The sequence below is a fragment of the Conger conger genome, chromosome 18, assembly GCF_963514075.1.
Source record: "Conger conger chromosome 18, fConCon1.1, whole genome shotgun sequence".
In the NCBI taxonomy this organism is placed as follows: domain Eukaryota; kingdom Metazoa; phylum Chordata; class Actinopteri; order Anguilliformes; family Congridae; genus Conger; species Conger conger.
Genome location: NC_083777.1, coordinates 32,435,142 through 32,440,860, shown reverse-complemented (window position 1 = coordinate 32,440,860; position 5,719 = coordinate 32,435,142).

Sequence of the window (5,719 nt, the reverse complement as noted above, 5' to 3'; positions counted from 1 at the left end):
AAGGGCTATGCCAAGATCCTGCTGAACTACTAAACCAGTATTTCTTGTGAGAAAAATTACAAGTGAGGTGACTTTGCTAAAATACCTGTTATGTAGCTGTTTGCAATAGAGCACGGCCTGTGATTTAGTGTTTGACTCGCAGTTGCTCAGCCTGTCCTGTTTGGATAAAGGTGATTTCAAAATATTGAATTCTAAATCATTTAGTTTTTTTAAATTAAAACCAGATCTCTAATTCTCCAATTCTCTACCAACGAGCACAAGAAGTGTACAATGTTATTCACAAAGCTCAATCAAATATTGATTCCCATAAAGAACCACATTCTTGGTCATGTTGTTAGCTGTATTAAAGAGAGCAGTGATGGCTGATGACCTGTGGTCTGCTTCAAAGCTTTGCTCTGCACCGCACATTAGACACACCTGGCCAAGGTTTTGAACCCTGATGCTGGGTTCGATTCCAAATTTTATGCTCTCTTCTAGGTTTCAGTTATGAAATTATGAAAGGGGAGGGAACGATTATATTCCCTTGCTCCCTTGTTCGTAGGGCGCTACGCGGTTAAGGTAAATGACTGGGACAGGCAAGGTTGGTGGTTTGAATCCCAGTGTAGCCACAATAAGATCCGCACAGCTGTTGGGCCCTTGAGCAAGGCCCTTAACGCTGCATTGCTCCAGGGGAGGATTGTCTCCTGCTTAGTCTAATCAACTGTACGTAGCTCTGGAGAAGAGCGTCTGCCAAATGCCATTAATGTAATGTAATGTCTTCCCTCCCTCCAAAGGCATAAAATGCTTCCAGCAAAAGGGAAATCCCACAATGCAATGTTCCATGCATGATGAAGATAATTGGCTAATCAGTGCACTTTCAAATGGAAGAGGCAATACTTTTTGTAGGATCTTGGGAGGTTTGGGAATAATTAATGAGCAAGTTGAGGAATAGAAAGGGTGTTGCATGACAAAGCATCTGGCATCAAATACACACCTAATGCTTTTCCTGCCAAAGTAGGGTACACTACTGCCAATGAGGTTAGCCTGAAAAACTAGTTTGAAGACACACCTCCAGAACTCTTCTCACATTCCAAACAAATCGATTGTTACACCCAGTGTTGGCATAGAAAGGACACTGATGTAGAAAAGTTAGTTCTTCTATTTTTACTGTGAACGTTACCCTTAGCACAAACTTTAGCAATGGAATCTTCTAACTCACGTCAGCCAGTGGGGTTACAGTGCGGGGCAAACAAGACTTTATATGGTTCTTTCAACCCGCGTTTGTTGAAGTAATGTTAGGGTGCACCGAGGGTGGAAGACAGTGATGAACCAAATAATAATAATAAACTAAGAAGGAAGATTTTAGAACAAACAAAAGAAAATGGGAATGAAAATGGCTTGTACTTTAGCTATGCCTCAAAAAGTAGGCCCATTGCACACATGTGCATTATTGTTCTGCAGTGGGTTGGTTGCATTTTCTCCTGGATTAGTTAATCTTCTTTCGGTATTGACATCCCTTCCGTTTTCCTTATTTTTTTTCTTTAGCCAGGCATTGTGCCCCTCCCCTGTAGGGTTGGGGTATTCTCAGTCAGAACTTTAACCTTGCTCCTTAAAACCCTAAATCTAAGTCCCCCGACTTCAGACTCCTCTACTGACAAGTATGGCTGCTCATTATCTCTGAACCACATATTTTTCTTCTTACAGGCATTCTTACTACCACCTCAATGGCGTGTGCGAGGGGTTAACAATGCATTCTTTCCTAACCCATCCCCCGTCAATCTCTCATCAGGGGGGCCTAGGGCCGGGTCCTCGACAATAGCCCTGATCATTAGACGTGGATATTCTTTCAGACACACTGACTGCCGGCCACGCCCTGATTAATGCTCTATAAAGCCCAGTCTACAGCAAACAGCCAACTTGAGATGAGACCAGATTTATGGTTGTGTCTATCAAAGCTGGCTGGGTTGGGGACCAGTAGCTTGTGCTCAGCCCTGCCTCAGCAAGTGTGTCAAACTGACACTTACAGTCAGCCTTGCATCTTACAGGCTGAGCTGCCTTCCAGTTCTTCTGTTTCTCCGTTTGTCCTGTGCATCTCTTCCCTGTCAGGTGTGCACATCGTGTTTGTTTGTTTTGTACCTTGCTGGGTGCTACTGCTCCATCTCCTTGTGGGGTGTCTTGCACAGTTTCCCCATACATATGGAACAGAGTGCAGAGATAGTCTCCATATGAAAGAGAGCGTATTGGTTATGTTGTAACCATGGTTCTCTGGTGTAGACAACTCGGAGGCAGGGTTGATCAAATGTTCCGTGCCAACTCCAGTGCTTTATAGAGCATGAATCAGGGCGTGGCTGGGACAACCAGGGAGTCATAAAGAATATCCACGTCTAATGACCAGGGGGGATCCTTCCCTCTACATATGGAATATGTAACCGGGGTATCAACACAATATACAACCAGAACAGCTTCGACTGCATGCTTCATACAGATGGTTGCATGCTTTAACAATACTCAAAATAGAAACATTTATCCTTGAAAATTAAGAAAATAAATGACTGAATACACAGTACAATTATAAAATATTTACATGAATTGGTTTCAAATTGCCTCAATTATTTTAATTATTTTATCCCAACAAAGCTATTTTCACCATCTAAGCTACTTCTAGTTATTTAACTCTTTGTGGAACCTGCCAAAATAAATAATGAATACATTACCATGGAGCTTTTTGGGAAGTGTGACCGCAGAACCTTTTCTGCTTGTTGTAATTCAGCCTTATTTAAAATCTTCATCTTTTCAAGACACGATATCCAGCTAAAAGCCTACAAAGAAGCATGGCCTAATTACTCATGAAAAAAGATGTTTCAAATATGAGAGATGAAATCACACAATATTACAAAATAATGTTTTTGAAAGGATTTGAACGTCATGTTTAGCTAACGTGGGCTGGGACAGGCAAAAGTTCTCGAGGGAGGTTTAATTTATCTTTTAAGATGTTGATCTGAAACGTGCATGTAGGATGTTATATAGTACACTTTAAGGGGTAATATACCCGAAATCATGAGTGTCTTTCCTCTGTTTTATAGATAACATTAATCCTATTGTTTAAAAAATAATAAATAAATAAAAATAAATAAATTTAAAAAAAGAAAAGAAAAAGAAAATTAAGCCGTGCAGCCCAGACTGAACTTTCGTTTGTTCGCCCCAACCGTGCCGTGGCGCCAGGGTGAAAACGTGAGGAAATGAACCCCCCAACTCCGCCCTCTTATTGATTGATGGGCAGGACGAGCGATCCTCTCATCCTCTTCCCTCAATCGACCGCCTTTGGCCGTAAAATGCTTTTTTTTTTGACTGACAGTGGTGTTCGTTAAATTTCAACCGGCTGCAAGGTTGTTTTCATTTTCCAGTTTTAACGAAATGTAAAAATCTATGTACTTTGAGACTTTGGAAAGGGGTAGGCTATATTAATGCACTTTATTCATTTTTCATCAAGTAGATAAGTCTCACTTTGTTTTCGATCATTAGAGCATCACGAAGCATTGTTTTTATTATTGTCTGCATTGATTCGTTTAAGTGTGTGGCGACTGATGCAGTGTAGCAACATGTTACCGTTCGTAGACTATTGATCAGAACAGGTCAGCCAGCCAGCATTAGTGCTGGTATCCTTACGTTTAACATGAAACTTGTGGCAATTGTTACAGCATAGCAACGTTGCTGTTCGTATTGATCCGAACAAGCTAGCCAGCGTTAGTGCCTTCAATTAAATGTGAAACTTTCAGGTAGCAATTCAGGCTATTGTATTAACGTCTTCCGTTATCTGATCTTCTTTCTTGGGTTTTTTTTTTTGGTTTAGGCTGTCTCCCGCATTGACGGAGGTTAGCTGGGGGGCAGCCCCGGAAGAATGTGGACGCTGCGCGTGCGATACTGCTCTTCAGTGGGACCAGCGCTGGGCGATTCTGGAGGAGCGGAGCCGGACTGGTGCCATGGCAACGACCGCGCGAGTTTGCGGAGGAAGGACGCAGTAAGACTACACTCACTCTGACGAGGGCGGAGGGAACTGAGTCTTCCACGCTGTGGTAACGCAACGGGCGGACCAGTACCGGAGCCAGCACTAGCTCATTCCCCATTGGTGGAAGTGCGGACAGTGAAGCAGATCCAGCGTGCAGTGGACAGCAGAGTGGTTCGGGGCGCAGCTCAGCGACCTCAGGAGACTTTATTGCACAGCGGGAGACAGCCGATTGTTTCGGGGTTGGGTTTTCTTTTTTCTTTTTCGTTTTGGAATGTAGAGGCCGAGCACAGCATTGGGGGCCAACTACATCCCCTCTAAAGTTATTTGTTGTGATGGAGTTATTTGGTGTGCGTGGAAGTGAAAGGTGTGAGTGCGTGTGAGACCCCGCCCGTGTTGGCTGACTTGCCCTTTGAGGGAATAAATAAAATAAAGCTTTTGCCCTTTACCTGCTTCGTTGTGAGCTCCTTGTGGTGGGTCGGTTCTGCATAAGAATAATAGGAACCCGTTGAGGGGGCGGGAGTCAGCTGGTGCTTTTCCCGCTCCCGACATCAACAGACAATCACGTGATTAAAAATAACCTTATTACTATTAGACCACTTTCTGAATTAAGTGCTCACTATGAGTCTTTTTCTGTCTCTCTCCCAGCAGACAGACAGCCTTTGACCTTAATGTCTCTGCTCCTCCTGGAAGGGGGTAGCTAGCACATTCTGGTCTTACAGCAAGGTCAACAAGGGGTAATCAGAAGACAAAATACTGATAAATGTTAGTGGCCAGCTTCATGTCGTTTTGTTTTGGTAAAGCCCCCCCTTCTGGGTCAGTGTACTGAAAACTGTATATAAGCCTTGCTATGCCTGATTCAAATCAGAGCCAGTAAGCTCTCTCACTTTGTTTTTTCTTTGCAAATAAATAAGAAAGTTAAACTCAAGTATATTGTTCTTTTTTTATTGTCGAACTGTTTCATCAGACGATGCTCACCTGTGATATGCAAAAAGAGCCATTTCCTTAACAGAATTGTATTAATCTGTTTTTACTGTAGATTAGCAGGGGAAGTAGACAACTTCAACAACTCAAACGAATGTCCCCTGTGCGTTTCACAGTGTGAGGATATCACAGACTCTTGTGAGGTTCTGTGACTACCTTTTTCCACATTTCTTTTAAAAACGTCTTTCTGGAGAGGTTTTGCGTTCCCTCCCTAAAAAATTAAATAAATGAAGATGGCTAGATGAAGAGGAAATATAATATCGATTTTAAGACAAATGGTCTGAAATTGCGATGCATGCCATGACTGGTAAGTCTCATGCACACATTGGGCCTCATTTATCAAACGTGAGCCGAACGAAATTCCCCCTAAATTCTAAATTCTAAAGCGTGCTTTGTGGATTTATTATTCCATTCATTTATATTTCATTTTGATTTTGAGTGGTAACATTATTTGAATAAAATGATTGGATATTACAATTATTCATATCATATAAAAACGCAACAGGATTCAACATTGAAATGGGTGATGTTTCATTCCGGTAATCCAGATTAATTCATGCTTGAATGGAGTTGAATAAAATTCCATAAAACACATGAAGTTTGCGAAAAGCGAAGCCTACAAGCCTAAAAGTTTGCTATAAATAGGGGGTACCCATCTTAGACCGTCGTTTATATGTATGGTCTTTCTTAACATTACATGTAAATGTGTAGCCTATTAGAAGATTTAGCCTACTGCGGAAAGAGCCCATGTTT